Below are 18,607 nucleotides of genomic sequence, written 5' to 3' on the forward strand. Positions count from 1 at the left end.
AAGTTAAAAATATACATAAAAATAGATATATGGATCATTACACAAATAACTACTCAAAGGAAATATGTTAAATAACTGCTTCAATATTAATTAACAATAACATTTGGCCAAGGCAGTCCTTGTAAATAGACATATAAATAGACAAATAAAATCGTGACATATATGCCATAGAGCCTGAGATAGAGAAAAATAATAAGGAATTCTGCTTTTACTACCATCTCAGAAATATTGCCAGAATTGGAGGTTTTGTCTCAAGACAGGACTTAGAGAAACTTGTTCATGCTTTCATCACCAGCAGGGCCGATTATTGCAATGGACAATGGATTAAAAAAAGTACTGTTACTTGTTTAAAAACCACTTCATGGCTACGGGCCGAAATACATGACAGATATGCTAATCGAATATGAAACCGATTACTCGGATCAATAGGATCAGGTCATTTAGAAAAAACGAGGGTTCACTCAAAACAAGGTGCATCAGCATTTAGTTATTATCAGCTTTCAGAAGAGATCAGATGTGCTTCAACAGTAGACACTTTTAAATCTAGATTAAAAACACATCAGTTTAACTTTGCATTTACTGAATGATTTAAAACAGTACGAATAAAACAGTACAAAAGAATAAAACAGTATGAACCTTACCTGTTATAAAGGGAATGACGCTTACGGTATGGTGCTTACCTGCAGAAATAAATAAAGTACAATAAGAACACACAGAACTTCAATTTTCAAAATTATTTTAACAATAAATGATGATTATTTTACTGGTTTACCTGTTTGCGATTACCACAGAATCCCGTCACCTGGCTGCGGTCTTCATTTGGTGAACGGTTCTTCACTCATAATTGACCTATACCAGAAATAGAGACGAATAATAAGCAATTCTGCTTTTACATGTAAGTAGTTGTAGTGGGCCACCATTCGTCAAACTTTTATGACCCCCTCCCCCACCCGTTGACAGGTCGTATTTTATGACCCCTTTGACAGGGGGGCTGGCCCATCAATCAAAAATCTGTACAAGTTGTCAACTTTAGACAGAAAGTATTTAATGGGTTTATGGCCGGTCATTTAGAGTGATTGTTTTTCCTGAGTGTGTTTTATGTCACGCGTATGTTGTTATGTTTAATGACGGCTCATGTTTCGACATTTGCTATCTATCACCCCTCCCTTTTCGACCCGTGCGAGTCTCACCACTGCGTGTCACACTGCGGCTGTGTGTTGTTGAATCTAAAGTTTTGCAACATCAAAAGTTTATTTAAAGGCAATCACTAATCATATATATATATATATATATATATATATATATATATATATATATATATATATATATGTGATTAGCTGTAACTGTTTAAACTTAAAGCCGATATTTTCTATCGAACTAGTCTATTTTCTGTTCAGACACAAAGTTTTCTGATGCTGATATTATGTCAGTGTGTGTTTGTGTGGGGGTCGTGTGATGTAATCTTTGAAAGTTTATGACCGAACCTTTATTGGGGAGCGACAAGAGATCTCCGGCATCAGTTTGGATGGATCAGAGCTGTTATACTCAAGTCTATTGGTATGTATGTGTTTCACTGTGTTCGTTCCAGTATTTTGTCTGATTTATTTAAAAACTAAAGATTCAATCTCTGGTATTGCAGCGAAATTGTATAAACCGGTATTAACTATTCCTGGTAAATCGCGGAGAAGAGTGGAATGAACAAAAAAGTCAGACCGTGACTAGAACCATCAGCAGCGTAACAAGGAACTCTTGGAACAAAAGAGACGCAGAGTGGAGTGTGTTGTCCGGTGTGTATTTATTTAATCCTGTTACAATAGATTTAAACAAACTGGTTTGTTTAAATATTTTCTAATAACATGTGTTATCTGTTTTAAAGGTTTGGATATCAGCGGCAAAGCGAACGTTGTGTGTACTATTGCAAAATATATATAGCGGATCTCCACGGTACGTTTATGTTGCATAAGAAAAAAGTTGTTTTATTTAGATATTTGTCCTAATAACTTGTTTTTATCTGTTTACAGACTAGGATACCGACCACAACACTTTGGACGTATCTTTAAAAAAGAGAAAATCAGAGACTTTTTGGATTTGTCTGGGGACATTTTAAACATTTTGTGTCATATTGGATTTTAAACATTTCGGATATTGGATACCTGTGTTGATTTGTCCACAGAGCTGATCGCTTTTTAAAATCACAAGGGTAAGTGACTATTATAAATTGTTTTGATGTTATTTTAAAATTGTGTTCTTAATACCTATTGTTTTAGTTTTCATCGCTCATATAATCCGTTTTTATACTCATTTTGACTTAGAGTTTTTTCATTGTTTTAAATATATTGTTTTACTGATATTTTAAACTTGTGTTCTTGTTATATTTTTGGTTTAGTTTTCATCGTTTATATAATCAGTCTTTATATTAATTTTGGTTTAGAGTTTTTCATTGTTTTAAATATATTGCTTTACTGTTGTTTTAAACTTGTGTCCTTAATACCTATTGGTTTATTTTTCATCGTAATCCGTTTTTATACTCATTTTGGTTTAGAGTTTTTTCATTGATTTAACTATATTGTTTGTTTTTTGGTTTAGTTTTATTGTGTTTACATTGTTTGATTATTTGAATATTTTGGGGTTTCACTGTGTTTCCGAATATTGTTGTAAAATGGCCCAAAAACGTAATTCGGACTCTGGTTGTAGTCATGCGAATAAAATTATAAGGCGCAATGAATCCCCGCTTGATATATTTGATTACGAATTGGGAATGCAAATACTGATAGAAACTGTCAGAGCTATGAATGGAAATCAGCGTAATTCAGCCGAATTCGGAGAATTGATAAGTATGCTCGATCCCATTTCACAGCCCCCTCCAGAGCCTACTATGGTCTTAGATCCTGATGTTTTAAATACGCATCAAGTTTTTGAGGTTCCAGAAGCTGTATTTATCAATAATCAAATTGATCCAGAGGCTCCAGTCGTTGATCTAAACGACGGGGCATCCGAGAATTTACATGTTCAACACGGTGGTGAGGGGGCGGCCGACCCCCACCACAATTCTGAAATGGCTGATATGGGTCTAACGTCCGAAGACGTTGAGAGGCTTGTGAGAGACGGGGGTGAATTTAATGGTTATACCGTCGTTCCTCGTACAAGATTTAACAGTGTGGAAATACTTAGGAGTTTAAATCTGAGGGCAATAGCTTCTACAGATATGGCATCGTACGTGCTATTTTTGGATGGTGTTCTGAATGAAATAGTCTCTCTATCTAGAATATTAGGTGGTGATGGGGGTATTATAAATGTTTTATTACGCGGAGAGTCATTAATGTCGGATATAAATGCGATGCTCACGCCCGCTAACGATTATAGCGTCTCAGCGCTGTCAGACCAGCTTGAAAGAGTCATGCAAAGCAACAGGGCCGTGCGCGTTGATGACAATCTGATGTTAAACGTGTCTATTGTCAGAAGCAAAAACGGTGGTGGTCGCAGAAAATTCAGCGATCTAGCACACAATGAGGTTATAAAAAGAAATAGAATGAATCTTTTTTGCCCCACAAATATGTCCGACAAGCTATGCTTCGCACTTTGTCTGTCACATTTTTTGAACCCCCAAAAAACAGACCCAGAATTAATGCCCATAGCTGCTGACATTCAAAAGAAGGCTGGATTTTCAATCCAAGATATGATACGATTTAATGACGTCGCTTTGTTTGAGAGATTGCTAAACATCAAAATTGTAGTTTTTCACAGATCAAGCACTGGTGGTTTGGAAAAATACATGACAAAAAACAAGCCCCACTACAAGACGGTGTTTCTCTATCTGTCAGATAGTCATTACTTCATGATAAAAAATTTGAGGGCATTTATCGGGTGCAAGTACGTCTGCGACTATTGCTACAATGGCTTTTCTAATAAAAGAGATCATAAATGCAGATACGCATGTGACATATGCAATGCCCCCGACTGTTACAAACACACTGCAAAGACGATACACTGTGGTGATTGTTTGAGGTATTGCAAATCAGAATATTGTTATGAAATGCATAAAAAACCTCCACTGAATCAGCAGTTTGCTCAGTGCGACGTAACCAAATACTGTCCAACATGTAATCGACGCTATTACATTAGCGGTAACAAACCAAAAGCGCACAAATGCACAGCGGAGAAGTGTCTGCATTGTGGCATGGAGATGACACCCGATGCACCTCATCAATGTTTTATTCAGCCCCTAAGGCTCGAGAAACCCAGTGAGAAGTACATCTTCTATGATTTTGAGACGCGTCACGAGGGTGGAAAACATGTTGCAAACTTTGTTTGCGCCATCACTTTTACGGGTGAAGAATTCACAGCAGAGGGCACCGACTGCGTCGCACAACTCGTGCAGAGATTCAGACACCCTAGGTACAACGACTACACATGGATAGCCCACAATGCTGGCTTTGACAATTTTATTCTTTTGGAATATTTCACAAAGGTGGGACTCACTCTTAAAATCACGATGCAGGGATGTCGTCTGATATTTATGTTTGACGAAAGCTACAAGCAAAGATTTATCGATAGCTTCTCATTTCTCCCAATGAGTCTAGCCAAGACTGCATCTGCCATGAATCTGACCTGTGCAGAGAAGGGCTATTTTCCACATCACTTTAACCGGGTGGAGAATGAAAACTACATAGGCCCCTATCCGGACAAAAAAATGTACGGATATGACACAATGTCAGAGAAAACCAGGGAACAGTTTGATGAATGGTACAAGACCGTAGAGTGTGAAGTGTTTGACTTTAAAAAAGAACTGGCACTTTACGGCAAGAACAATGTTGTTTTGTTGAGAGAGGCGTGCATGAAATATCGTGATGAGTTTATACAGTGCACCGCCCTTGACCCGTTCAGATACACAACTCTGGCATCGTGCTGCATGGCCGTGTACAAGACCCATTATCTGGAGAGAGACACCTTAGCGTTGACACACAACGGTGCTTATCTGACTAAGAACAAAGCCTATTCAAACGCATCCATCGAATGGCTTGAATATGTCACTCATTCGCGAGGCGTCGATGTCCAGCACGCTCTAAATCGTGGTGAAATGTCGTTCGGATCCTACCATGTGGATGGTGCTTTCCAGAAAGATGGTCAAACTTATATTTTGGAATTTTTAGGATGCCTCTGGCACAGTCATACTTGCAAATATAATGAATATGATATTCATCCTGTGACAAAATTGACGCACGCTGTACACAGAAGACAGCATGAGGCCAAAATGGAGGTTTTGGAGAAGGCGTATGGGTTGAATGTTGAGGTTATGTGGGAGTGTGAATGGGACGCTGCTAAGCAGTCTGATCCTGACGTAATAGCGTTTATGTCCACTTACACGCACCCCGAGAGACTGAAACCCCGCGACGCTCTATTTGGCGGCCGCACTAACGCTTACAAACTCTACCATAAAGCCGCCGAAGGGGAGAAAATCAGATATGTCGATTTTACAAGTCTGTATCCCTTCTGTCAGGCCAAGAAGTGCTACCCGATAGGACATCCCCAGATAATTTTAAAAGATTTTGAACCCCTTGAAAATTATTACGGGCTTATCAAGGCATCAGTGTTACCCCCAAGAAACCTGCTGCACCCCGTGCTCCCATACAGAGCCAATAATAAACTGAATTTCCCTCTCTGCGCAACCTGCTGTGAGCAGCAGAATCAGTCTACCCCCTGCGATCACACAGATGAGCAGCGAACGCTTTCAGGGTGTTGGGTAAGTCTCGAGCTGTTAAAGGCTATCGAGAAGGGTTACATGGTGACAAAAGTGGACGAAGTGTGGCATTTTCCACAATCCTCAGAAACCTTGTTTTGTGAATATGTCAAAACATTTTTACAATACAAGCAAGAGGCCAGTGGGTACCCCGCACACGTAGTGACAGATCAGGACAAAGATGCCTACATTGCTGATTACTTTGAGAAAGAGGGGATACAAATGAATCCTGATAAGATAAGCCTTAACCCCGCGAGACAATCTATCAATAAGCTGTTGTTAAACAGTTTGTGGGGTCGTTTTTCTATGAGAGAAAATATGCCCACCACAGTGTTGCTTTCAGATCCGGAAGAGTTTACGAGATACATTTTTGGCATGGCGTACGAGATTAAACACTTTTCGTTTGTGTCAGACAACGTCGCTCTAGTGCAATGGATCCATCCGAACGGCAAAGGCGCGCGCACGCGTGACATAAACATATTTCTCGGCGCCTTTACCACAGCTCACGCGCGTCTAGAGTTGTATGACCTTATGGACAGGCTGAATGAGCGTGTGCTTTACAGCGATACCGACAGCGTGATTTTCACGTCTAAAGACGGCGAGTGGGACCCCCCGCTGGGGCCGTATCTAGGTAATCTGACTGATGAAATTGGGGATGATGATTTTGCGGTCGAGTTTGTGTCGTGCGGTCCAAAAACATACGCTTACCGTACCGCAAAGGGGCGTTCTGTCCTAAAGGCCAAAGGCATCGTGCAAAATTATACAAACTCCCAAATTATCACATTAGACACACTGGTTGATCTTGTCCGTGATTATGTTAATGAGGGTGATCGTGACAGGCACGTGCTAGCTTCTGCTGACAGCATTGTGAGGAATAAAAGACACCTCACGCTCCACAACAAGACAGTTGTGAAGAAGTTTAAACTCGTATACAACAAGCGAGTAATAAACAAAGAAAATCTGACGACGTTAATGTAATGGATTCTGATAACGTTTTTGGGCATAAAGGTGCCAGGGATGCTGAAGACCATGACTTTAGGCTACAGCATCCATTCTCTTTAATTGTAGCGGGGCCATCCAACAGTGGGAAATCAATCTTTGTTAAGATGTTGTTGGAAAATGCTGTAAATTTGATTTCTGAAAAGATTGAGAATATTGTAATTATATATGAATGTTGGCAAAAAATGTATGAAGAAATATCAAGAATGTACAAAATTAAATTCATTGAAGGGATTCCACAGACTCTGAATGATGATCATTTGTTTCCTGTTAATAAAACATCTCTGCTAATTCTAGACGATGTCATGCGTGATGCTTCTGGAAACATCGAAGTGGAAAAGGCATTCACTCAGTATGTACACCACAGAAACTTGAGCGTTATTTATATTGTACAGAATTTATTTTGCCAGGGAAAGTCGAGCAGGACTATAGCTTTGAACACAAATTATCTAATTCTTTTTAAAAACCCCCGAGACACAAATCAGGTCATGGTTCTAGCCAGACAGATGTACCCCGGAGAAACAAAATATTTTATGGAGGCTTACAAAGACGCAACCAGTCAACCTTTTGGGTATCTTATGATTGACTATAAAGCCAAAACACCGGAACTGTATCGTCTCAGAACAGATTTGCTTTCACCGCACCCAGTGGTGTACGTCCGGAAAAGAAAACAAAGAGTTTGAAAATGTCTGATAGGCTTTGTAGAAACCTCCCTCTTTTAAAACTTCTATTAAAATCATCACCCAAACAGAGACGTGTTATTCTACAATCTGCCACGGATGATTTCGTTGTGGCATTGTGCGAACTAGCTCTTAATTTATTACACGTGTCATGATTTCGGTTTTATTGGCTGCTTTGTCTTTGTTTCTCTATGTGTTGTGTTTTTGTTTTGACAGCTCCACACGTGCGCGTCCTCCACCTGGTGATCTCATTACCTCTGACTTCTCTCACCGGCGTCCCGCACCTGATTCTTATTATTGCCCAATCCGGTTTGATTTAAATTCCCCTCGTTTCCTTTGTTCTTTGCAAGTTCGTCTTTGTGTGTTCCTGCCCGCTAGCCCTGTCTAGTTCTTGTCATGTCTAGTCTATTCCTAGTATATTTCACCGTGCTCTCTGCTGCCTTTGCTCCGTTAGATTCCCCGCCCTGCTGTCAGTATCTCTCGATTGGTGTGGCATCTGTCTAGTCTTTGGAAGCTTTCAGTCAGAGGAATCTCCGGACAATATTTTACATCTTGTGCTGTCCAGCCGCAGTGCGCTCACGAGCGCGTAATTCTGCAGAAGACGCTGACACCGCAGTGCGCTTTAGCGCGTAATTCTGCTCTTCACCCTGTGCAGCCGCAGTGCGCTCACGAGCGCGTAATTCTGCCGAAGACGCTGACCGCCGCAGTGCGCTCTAGCGCGTATTCTGCTCCACACCCTGACTGCCGGAGTGCGCTGTCCAGCGCGCGTACTGCTGAAGACTCTAACCGCTCTCTCTCTCTCTGTGTCCCACCAGGAATCTCACTCCGTGCCACCAGGACTTCGTCCCTCTGATTACTGTGTCATCTCTTCTCCTTTTGCATACACGGACACTGAGAGCTCTCCATTATACATATCTGATCCATCTAGTGTTTTCTCCTATACATTTACATTGAGTCTTGTCTATTATACACATTCTGAGAATAAAACCTCTGCGCTGGGATTCCGGTCTTGTGTCTTTCCTAACAGGACGAACTTGCCAACATGGATCCCGCGGAGGTTGACGCCCTCCGATCTGCTCTCGCCCAGCAAGGCTCTTGGTTGGGCCAACACTCGGCCCGTCTCACCACCATGTCTCAAGAGGTCGAGGATCTATCTTCTCGCTTGGCTGACCTCTCCTCCCGTCTTGACCAGTTTCAGCAGTTAGAGATGGAGCCTCATGCCACAGACCCACCACCTTATGATGGAGATCCCGCCTCCTGCCGAGCGTTTCTGTCACAATGCTCCCTGGTCTTTGCCCTCCAGCCACGTCGCTACGCTTCTGAGCGCACCCGGATTGCGTACGTGATCACCCGGCTGATTGGGAAGGCTCGTGAGTGGGCTACAGCCGTTTGGGATGCCGGCGATCCTTGCTGCCGGTCCTTCTATGAATTTCGCGAGGAGATGGAGAAGCTATTCGACCGCTCCGTTCGCGGGGACGCCGCTGCGGCTCGGTTGGCACGCCTGGTTCAGGGAGGACACTCCGTCACCGAGTTCGCCATAGAGTTTAAGACCCTAGCGGCTGCCTGCCACTGGAACGAAGCGGCTCTTCGAGCGCAGTTTGTTGAGGGGTTGTCAGATGATCTGCAGGATGAGATCGCCGTGCACGATTTTCCCCCCACGCTCGAAGCCATTATTGATTTGGCTCTCCGGATCGAAGCCCGGAGGATCCTTCATGGTCAGCGTCGCTCTCTGCGCCAGCGAGTGCTTATGGGTGAGACTTCCACTTCTCCCTCTGCCCCGACGTCTCCACCTGTCGAGTCGGAACTCATGCAACTGGGGCGCATGCGCCTGTCACAGAGAGAGAGAGAGAGGCGGCTACAGAATGCCCTCTGCCTCTACTGTGGGAAACCCGGACATTTTGCTAGGACCTGCCCGTTAAAAGGCCGCTGCCCACCAGTGAATTCGGGAGTCCTGGTGGGCGCTACATCTTCTAAATTCTCCCCAGTTTCCAGCACCCAGCTCCCCGTCATGCTGTCCTTCGCTGGGCGGGATCATCCGTCCACCGCCCTTCTCGACTCTGGTGCGGAGGGCAACTTCATTGATGAGGCTCTGGTTCGCTCCTGGGGTCTCCCGGCTGTCCCTCTCCAATCCCCTTTGGATGTCTGGTCCCTTAAGGGGCAGCAGATGGCGCGGATCACTCATTGCACTCCCCCTGTGAGTCTCTCTGTGTCTGGTAATCATCGTGAAGAGATTGTGTTGCATATTCTTCATGCTTCTCTATCTCCCATTATTTTGGGGCATGGTTGGTTAGCGCAGCACAATCCTCACGTTGATTGGCAGCATAGTGTAATTTTGTCTTGGTCCCAGTCTTGTCATGTGTCTTGTCTTGGTTCTGCTGTTTCTGGTCCTGTTCTTTCTCTCCCTCAGGTTCCGGCGGTCGATTTGACCGGAGTCCCGGCGGAGTATGCGGATATCGCTCAGGTGTTTAGTAAAGCCCGGGCCACCTCCCTTCCTCCTCACCGGCCATATGATTGTGCTATTGATCTCCTCCCCGGCACTTCTCCGCCCAAGGGTAGACTTTATTCGTTATCGGGTCCTGAGAGAGAGGCTATGGACCAGTATATTAATGATGCCCTGCGTGCCGGTCTCATCCGTCCCTCCACCTCGCCCGCAGGGGCGGGGTTTTTCTTTGTTGGCAAGAAGGACGGCTCCCTGCGCCCTTGTATTGATTATAGGGGTTTGAATGACATTACTGTTAAGAATAGGTACCCCCTTCCTTTAATGTCTACTGCGTTTGAGCTCCTGCAGGGAGCGCAGGTCTTTACTAAGCTAGATTTACGCAACGCCTATCATCTGGTGCGAATAAGAGAGGGAGATGAATGGAAGACAGCCTTTAACACCCCTACCGGACACTTTGAGTACTGCGTTCTGCCGTTCGGCCTTTGTAACGCCCCCTCTGTCTTCCAGACTCTGGTCAATGATGTGCTGAGAGACATGATTAACAAGTTTGTCTTTGTGTACATAGATGATATTCTCATCTTTTCTCCCTCTATGCAGGAACACACTCAGCATGTCCGCCGAGTCTTACGCCGGTTGTTAGAGAATAAGCTGTATGTCAAGGCGGAGAAGTGCGAATTTCATCGTAAGTCAGTTTCGTTCCTGGGTTTTGTTGTTGCCCCCGGTGAGATCCGTCCCGACCCAGCCAAGATCAAAGCGGTAGCCGAATGGCCAGTCCCCGACTCCCGTAAGGATTTATTAAGATTTCTGGGTTTCGCCAATTTTTACCGGCGATTTATCAGGAATTATGGTCAGATTGCTCAACCTCTTACTGCTCTCACTTCCACTAAGGAGAGGTTTGTCTGGAATTCCCGTGCTCAGGAGGCCTTTGATATTTTAAAGTCCCGGTTTATCTCTGCTCCTGTTCTCTCTATTCCAGATCCGGCTGCTCAATTTATTGTGGAGGTGGATGCTTCGGATGTCGGGGTAGGCGCCGTTTTGTCTCAGCGGTCTGCTAAGGATGGCAAGGTGCATCCCTGTGCCTTTTTCTCCCATCGGTTAAACCCAGCAGAGCGAAATTATGACATAGGCAATCGGGAGCTGCTGGCGGTCAGACTGGCTTTGGGTGAGTGGCGTCACTGGTTAGAGGGGACCTCGGAGCCCTTCCTGGTCTGGACGGATCATAAGAATCTCGAGTACATCCGTTCAGCCAGGAGGTTATCTTCTCGTCAGGCTCGTTGGGCGCTCTTCTTTGACAGATTTAACTTCACCCTCTCGTACCGGCCCGGTTCCAAGAATACTAAGCCCGATGCTCTCTCTCGTTTGTTCGAAAGCCCCGGTTCCGCTGGGGACGAAACCATCCTCCCGGAGGGGCGGGTGGTGGGTGCCCTGCGCTGGGGAATAGAACAACGGGTGAGACGGGCCGGCCGGGAGGGGGAAGTGCCAGAGGGGTGCCCAGCGGGTCGATTGTGGGTTCCAAATGCGCTTCGCTCTGAGGTCATCCGGTGGGGTCACGAGTCCAAGTTTGTTTGCCATCCGGGGGTTCGGAGAACGTTGGCTACCGTACGTCAGCGTTTTTGGTGGCCCTCTATGGGTCCCGATGTCAGACAGTTTGTGTTAGCCTGTCAGGTTTGTGCCCGTAATAAGGCCTCTCATCAAGCCCCTATTGGTCTGCTTAAACCATTACCCATTCCCTCTCGTCCTTGGTCACATATCGCTATCGATTTTGTAACCAATTTGCCTAGTTCTAAGGGAAACACTGTAGTTTTGACCATTGTCGACCGCTTCTCCAAGGCGGCTCACTTTGTCCCTTTGCCCAAATTGCCCACTGCTAAGGAAACTGCCCAGGTTATGATCGAGCACGTCTTTCGCTTACATGGTCTGCCCACAGACGTTGTTTCAGATAGGGGTCCTCAGTTTATCTCTCGTTTCTGGCAGGAATTTTGTAGACAAATAGGCTCCACAGCTAGCTTGTCTTCAGGGTATCATCCTCAGACCAACGGGCAATGTGAACGGGCTAACCAAGATTTAGGTAGAGCTCTCCGCTGTCTGACATCGCAATATCCGAGCTCCTGGTGCCAACAGTTACCCTGGGTTGAATACGCCCATAATTCTCTCCCTGTTTCTTCCCTTAACATGTCCCCTTTTGAGGCGTCCATGGGGTTTCAGCCTCCTTTATTCCCATCACAGGAACCTGATGCGGTGGTTCCGTCTGCGCTAGCTTTTGTCCGTTGTTGCAAACGCACCTGGAGAAAGGCTAGATTTACATTACGCCAGGTTTCCAGACGAACCAAAGCCGCGGCCGACCGTCATCGTAGAACCGCGCCCCGTTTTATCTGTGGGCAGAAGGTATGGCTTTCGTCCAAGGATTTACCTCTCCGTGAGCCTTCTCGCAAGCTGGCTCCACGATTCCTTGGGCCATACAGCATTGTCAAGGTTATTAATCCCGTGACGGTCAGGCTCAGATTGCCCCCAGCACTCGGTCGGGTTCATCCAGTTTTTCATGTGTCTAAGCTGAAGCCTGTGTATTTTTCCCACCTTAACCCTGTTCCCTCTGCCCCCACCCCTCCCACCCCTCAGCTTATAGATGGTGCCCCTGTGTATTCAGTTAAATCTTTACTGGATGTGCGTCGCCGGGGTAGGGGATTTCAATACCTCGTTGACTGGGAAGGATATGGCCCGGAGGAGAGGTGTTGGGTACCGGCCCGGGACATCCTGGACCCTGGGCTGATAGAGGATCTCCGCCGGCGACGGGGTGAGTCTCCTCATGGACCGCCCGGTGGCGGTCGTGGGGGGGGGAGTCCTGTCATGATTTCGGTTTTATTGGCTGCTTTGTCTTTGTTTCTCTATGTGTTGTGTTTTTGTTTTGACAGCTCCACACGTGCGCGTCCTCCACCTGGTGATCTCATTACCTCTGACTTCTCTCACCGGCGTCCCGCACCTGATTCTTATTATTGCCCAATCCGGTTTGATTTAAATTCCCCTCGTTTCCTTTGTTCTTTGCAAGTTCGTCTTTGTGTGTTCCTGCCCGCTAGCCCTGTCTAGTTCTTGTCATGTCTAGTCTATTCCTAGTATATTTCACCGTGCTCTCTGCTGCCTTTGCTCCGTTAGATTCCCCGCCCTGCTGTCAGTATCTCTCGATTGGTGTGGCATCTGTCTAGTCTTTGGAAGCTTTCAGTCAGAGGAATCTCCGGACAATATTTTACATCTTGTGCTGTCCAGCCGCAGTGCGCTCACGAGCGCGTAATTCTGCAGAAGACGCTGACACCGCAATGCGCTTTAGCGCGTAATTCTGCTCTTCACCCTGTGCAGCCGCAGTGCGCTCACAAGCGCGTAATTCTGCCGAAGACGCTGACCGCCGCAGTGCGCTCTAGCGCGTATTCTGCTCCACACCCTGACTGCCGGAGTGCGCTGTCCAGCGCGCGTACTGCTGAAGACTCTAACCGCTCTCTCTCTCTCTGTGTCCCACCAGGAATCTCACTCCGTGCCACCAGGACTTCGTCCCTCTGATTACTGTGTCATCTCTTCTCCTTTTGCATACACGGACACTGAGAGCTCTCCATTATACATATCTGATCCATCTAGTGTTTTCTCCTATACATTTACATTGAGTGTTGTCTATTATACACATTCTGAGAATAAAACCTCTGCGCTGGGATTCCGGTCTTGTGTCTTTCCTAACAACACGGACATATACCTCTAAAACATGTGCAGTACCAAAAATTGAAAAAGAAGAAACGTGAGATAAAAATCGTTGCGGACAAGAAGATTAGTGTGGGGAGAAAGAGACGTTTGATAAACCAGCAGGGTGGCTTCCTTCTTCCCCTCCTAAGCGTCGCTATCCCTTTTATTACAAGCCTGATTGCCTCTAGATAAAGACCAGAGAATGGAATTTGCGGAGAAAATGTATCTAGTCCCACAGCACCAACTGGATAAACTAAAGACCGAATCCCCTCGTGAATCTATTCAACAGAATGTCGAGAGCGATATGGATGAATCTATACGAAATATTTTGCACAGAAATGATTTGGATGTTTATGAAAAAGCAAAGTTGTACTCGAACGCCTTACAGAGATTTTTAACAATCGCAAAACACAGAGACCGTGAAGTCAACACTTTAACATTAAGCCTTCCCCCCTCTGATCACACAGATAAGGAGCAAACTACTTTGGCTGATAAGGATGATGCACCAGAGGATGTTGTAAATGATGTGTTAAACAATGCTCCACAAAAAAGTTTAAAAAACATCAGATACATTTTAGATAAAATGTCTAAATCTAAAGATGTATCTTCATGGACAGGTTCAGGGGAATTTGTGTTTAGGGGAAGACCTATACATGGGTCCCATTTGTTTGATTTAGTGAAAAGTGTTACAGCTTCGCATAAGATCAAAGACGAACACAGACCTGTAGGCTGGTCAGAGTTTTTAGAGGCGATCTCATTGTTAAATTTGCCCTATTCTATACTACCAAACCATGCAGTCAGACAGGCTGTTCAGTCTTTTAAATCACCGGCCACATCATCTGGTGTGCCGGCTCCTTACGGAAAAAGTAAAAAACGAAGATCACGGGCTCGAGCATCTGTTGCTCTATCGGATGAACCTCTGTTTAAATCACCCAATCTAGATTATAACAAATGGTTACGTTTCTAATTTTTTTTTCCATTGATGTTGTTGTTGTTGTTGTTGAATGTCTGTATTAATAAATAAAAAACAATCTTTCTGAAAAATCTTGTTCTGGTTAATAGTGTATTTATTGAATAAAAACATTATACAAACATGTATCCCGTCTGCACACACTGAACACATTTAAACACATTTTTATAACAATCAGACGGTTTTATCTTTTTCACAAAACACGATACCATGTTGTCATTTTTAAGCAGATCATCTGTATACTTTTTTAAAACATTTTCATATTCACGATCCATGCACATATTATACAGGAAAAAAACACAATGCTGACCGCAGGTATCTGTTGAGAAATCCTGGACTTGCTTGGCAGAGTATTGCACCGTTACAGAATTGAGATTTAAAAAGTCATTGATTTGATGGGGAAAACGGTAATGATCCGGTCTGTTGCCAAAACTGTCAAAAAAACAACCCACTCCGTATTTGTTTATGTAAATAGATAACCAATGTTCGCCGGGGAGTCCGGACGGGTGTGTATTAATTATGACCAGGGCAGGCAATGTTCTTAGGGGGTCATCTGGTAGATGGTCACACGGCACCACTCCTAGGAAATGTGTATTGCATGAGATTTTATCCATTAGGCTCGCTAGTTGCAGAGTGTTCATGATTAATAGTAATCAATCATAACCTGTCGGCGATTAGATATTTCCAGAATTGAATCATAAATCGCATATACGATCAGAGTTATCGTATTTTGGAGAGGCTGCCTAAAACAAAGTTCTAATCTGATATTGCCTGATTTGACTAACGACACGTGACGCCCACATTCTTCATCTGGTGTGAGGTTAAACGCATATAGCGTATATCCGTGCAGAAAGGCCTCTCTATCGATAGACAGAGCTTGATTTTTCAAATGTTTTCCCGAGGCCAATGCTAGCTGGTAAAATTCCCTTACAGCAGCACCGCTTCCAAAGTCAGGCAGGCTGGAGAGGTTTTGAAGGTGTCTGGACACCGTCAGAATAGATCGCCAAGAATTCCAGATCGTAGTTTTTAAATGCAAAGGGGTTTTTATTATAAGCGCCTGTAAAAGCGTCATTATCAACCATAGCCAGAACGATGGATTTGGGTAGGGTTCCTAAAAATAAGTTTTCTTGGTTGCATACACGGGAACCAGCAGGTATGGAGAAGTTTTTCAAACACACTCTGTCGATGGGGTATTTGGCTGTAGCTGATAACAGAGCCTGAGCGTGCCCCAGTCTCACAGCTGGTGACACTGAAACTTTTTTAACAAACAGAGATGCTGAAACAATGTTTATTCTGTAGTTTATATTATCGTTTCTCATCAAACAAAACTCATCTTTGGCCCTAGTCATACGTATTTTAATATCCACGCCGTTAAGCATCAATTTTTCTTGAAAGAATATATCGCTATGAATGGGTCCTAATAACTCGACGATATTACTGGACTCTGTAAAGGCTGCTCTCTTTGTCAGGCCTCTATTTCCAGCAGCTGGGTCTGTAGCGTCCATATGACCCGGCGAATCTTTATAATAAAGACCAGAGGAGAACGTTGTTTCGAGAACGTCTGTTCCATAGTTTAACAAACACTCTATGACGCAACGATAAGGATGCGTGCTGGAACTCTGCGAAATTAATCTATCCCCGAGCGACACGTCCGTTTGGGCAAACAAACTTCCAATAGGATAATTCACTAACCCCACTGGCGCTCCGGCGGCTATGTCCGTACCGTTAGGATTAGTAATTTTCACCCTTAAAAACAGCAATGTGTTATTTAAATCGATATAATCCTCTCCGGTTCCTGCTATGAAAAATTCCAACGGGGCTGTGTCTGATAGTGCTGATAAAGGTGGTATTTCTACATAAGTATTTTTTTCAATAGATGTCTGAGTCAGAGGTACCGTGAATAAATCCAGTTCGGATTTAATACACTCTTCTGACATGTTGTGTAGCAGTGCCATGATCTAGAAAATAGTTTTAACTCTCTTTGCCGGTGGTTTTTTTACTGATGTCTTGCGCTTACGCTTTGCAACTGATGATTTCTTGACTGTACCCCGTGCTTTCTTTGGTTTCTGGCCACTCCTATTGGTTCCCGGCGGCCTATACACACGTTTGCGAGACATAACCATCAAACCCGAACCGTCCTGTTCGTGGTTGTTGAAAGAGCCTGCCATCGTATTGCTAACGACGTCACTAAATATGTTTTCGCCGCAGATTTAAGATGCGGTTTGGCTATGTTAAAGCCACGCTTCAACAAGGGCATGGCGAATCTAAACAGACCTCTGAAAAGCCCCCCAAGTCCATTACCGTACATGACCCCTCCCCCCACATATCCTGGTAGTCCATTTCCAGCCTGGTTTGTATAATATGTCACGTAGCGCTCAGGGTTTGCGTTATAATTATAATTGTAATAAGACATTACTGAATATTAAAAAGAGGACTGCTTGACGGGTCTAAAATGTAGTTTAACACACACTTTACCGTAAGAAAACGCAACGTCTTTGTTTTGATCGTCCTTTACTTCAATAGCAATTTCTGTGATAACGGACTTGTTTGTAGGTACGTAATGAGGTTTGTCGTATCTAATACTGACGATGTTGTTGTTTTCACCAGTTATATGTACACATCCTAAGAGCGGAACATATGCGTCACCTACTGATTGATATTCGATAATGTCCGTGTAGATATAGAGCGAATAGAAGCCTCCGTGTATGTCTGCTTGATGCGGACCTCTTGTCGTAACATCTTTGACAGGCTCAGAGTCGGGTGACCGCATGGCCATCCCTATAGGCACATTCGGTTTCAGCCCTAAAATAACAGCCAACTTTCCGCTAAACATTAACAAGACACCGGCTGGTGCTTTTAAAAAGATCCTGTTTCTTATGTTATCATAGCCCATGACTCCGTTAGGTTTTAGAGCCTTGTTTATTTCACTAATCACCGATGTGACATTTTCATAATATCCTGCTTTTATAAAGAGTCGTTTACTATCGTTGTAAATATTGGACTCTCCTACTTCTGTAATTATATCTAAAAATGCATCTTCGGTACTAAATGTGTACCATGTTCTAGGATATTCAATTTCAACAATCCCCACCTCCCATTTGCCTCTCAGGTTTATAGGATTTCCTAACATGGTCCTATAATTTGAGATAGTATTGTTGGTGTAGACATCCAAAGATGCGTTGCATGGTAATGTGACATAAAATCCACCGTCACCCATGTCTACTTTTTATTGGACTGACTTTATTCTGCGGGGGTTTCTCCTTTTTAAGGATTCTGTATATCGACCACCTCTTTTTCTGCGACCCAGCTATTAAATTTATCAGGCCATCCGAGCCATTTCACTAAAACCAATATTTTTTTGCCACGTTTTTTCTTGTCTAAGATTTTTTCTACTTTAAATGCCTTGTTTTCACACACAGATATTTTTTGTAATTCTTGTTCGTAAAACCGACCATCAATAACTTCGTTATCGTAATCCTGTAATTTGTAGACCGGTGGATCCCGGGGTATACACTCTGCGATTGTAAAATACTCTTCTGTGTAATTCTGTTCATAACCTTTCGCGAACGGACCCCTTACTTTGGAGATTCTGACAACATCCCCGATCTTGTATTTAAAACACACGGGTTTGTCTCGCCGCACTCCTGCAGGTCCGTACAGATTTTCAAACACGACGTGTTCAATATCTTTGTTGACATCCACAGGTCTCATCTTGATGCTCCTGTGATAAGTGGTGTTGTATCCCAGCGTGATATCTTGTAACACGTCAATATATCTCCTGGAGTTTGTGGCTGTTAAAAAACGCCACATTAAGTTTTTGAGACTGCGATTAAACCTTTCAACCACAGAAGCTTTTAAATCCGATGCGACGGCAAAATGATGAATATTATATTTTTTAACAACTTCTTGAAAATGCTTGTTAAAAAATTCTTTCCCCTGATCAGTCTGTATTTTTTGAGGTACCCGACCTTCATCAAGTATTGATTCAAAAGCCTTAGCGACCTCAACACCGCTTTTGTTCTTTAAGACCCGAGTCCACGCATATTTACTAAACACATCTA

The sequence above is a fragment of the Paramisgurnus dabryanus genome, chromosome 13, assembly GCF_030506205.2.
Source record: "Paramisgurnus dabryanus chromosome 13, PD_genome_1.1, whole genome shotgun sequence".
Lineage (NCBI taxonomy): Eukaryota > Metazoa > Chordata > Actinopteri > Cypriniformes > Cobitidae > Paramisgurnus > Paramisgurnus dabryanus.